This window comes from Monodelphis domestica, chromosome 1 (assembly GCF_027887165.1).
Source record: "Monodelphis domestica isolate mMonDom1 chromosome 1, mMonDom1.pri, whole genome shotgun sequence".
In the NCBI taxonomy this organism is placed as follows: Eukaryota; Metazoa; Chordata; class Mammalia; order Didelphimorphia; family Didelphidae; genus Monodelphis; species Monodelphis domestica.
Window position 1 is genome coordinate 456,560,661 of NC_077227.1, and position 1,354 is coordinate 456,562,014.

Sequence of the window (1,354 nt, forward strand, 5' to 3'; positions counted from 1 at the left end):
AAAAAAGAATTGGTACGAAGGTAAGGGTTTTTAAAAAAGATTTTATGCAAACAAATCGAATTCAGGCAAGATTAAAAGGCAGAAAACTGAGGAAAAATTTGCATAGTAAGTTTCTCTGATAAAGGCCATATTTCTCAAATACATAGAGAACTCAATCGAATTTATAAGAATAGCTAGCCCGACGGGGTCTAAGGAGAAGAACCCGGCCCTCCAGGGGCAGTCCGACCTGGAGGTGGAGTGGAGGCCCCCTTGGCAGCTGCAGCAAGGGAGACGAGAGAAAATGAGCTGCACAATTGAAAAAGCGCCTGCAGATGCTAAAGCACTTGTTGAAAGATTAAAAGACCATGACAATGCAGCAGAATCTCTGATTGAACAAACTACCGCTCTCAACAAGCCAGTGGAAGCAATGAAACTGTATGAAGAAGAAATTCAAGAACTTAATGAGGTTGCAAGACGCCGACCACAATCTACTTTAGTTAGGGGAATTCAGCAAGAAAACAGGCAAATCAGAGAATTGCAGCAAGAAAATAAAGAATTACACACATTGCTTGAGGAACGCCCGCCTGCTTCAGAACTCATAATGAGCAAATGTTTAGGTTGTTACTGGCCAGCAAGAAGGATGACCCATGAAGTTAAAGGAGCAACATTCCAAGATTGACGTGATACACCATCATCACAGCCCTGAAGGAATCCTCCTTGTAGCAACCAACTCAGCGTGGACTGGAGGGAAGGCACTTGGAAGCCAATTGGAATGAATTACAAGTACATGTGGACCAGATTACTGAAATGGCAGCAGCAATGAGGAGAGCTATTGAAATTGATGAGCAGCAAGGTGGTTAGGAGCACGAAGGAATTTTTCAACTTGAACAAGAAAACAAAGGCTTGAGAGAAATCCTCCAAATAACTGGAGAATCATTCCCGAGCCTCAAGACAGATGATGCAGCAGAGAGTACATCTTTGTCAGCATTGATAACCAGCAGTGATTTGAGCCTGAGAAAGAGCTGAAGATCCTGGAAAATCACTGGGCTTCTATTGTACAACTCCTAATAAGGAACCAGGGTTTACTTTGAAAGTTGCTAATGAATTGAGCATCAGAAAAATGACAATCTTAAATCAGCCCTTCATTTCATTCTTTTTGTGTTATGTATAATACACTGGCAAATGACATTTTAAAAAGATATTAGCGGAAGATCAATATTTGGTTGTTATTGACTTTATTCCTATTAAACTTTGTACTGGGAAAGTGGAAACTTCAAGCCATTGTTGTTAGGTAAACAAATAAAAGTTCTTGTATATAGAAACTACTGATCAGGGCCTCCTGCAATGCTGTTATTTTTCTTAGCTTTTTTTTTAT

The 1,354-nt window shown here is 40.2% G+C and overlaps 1 pseudogene; it reads left to right on the plus strand.

Moving 5' to 3' along the window:
* The first annotated feature begins 277 nt into the window (after positions 1–277).
* Positions 278–1,005, plus strand: LOC100016882 (FGFR1 oncogene partner 2 homolog; annotated as a pseudogene).
* The last annotated feature ends 349 nt before the right edge of the window (positions 1,006–1,354 follow it).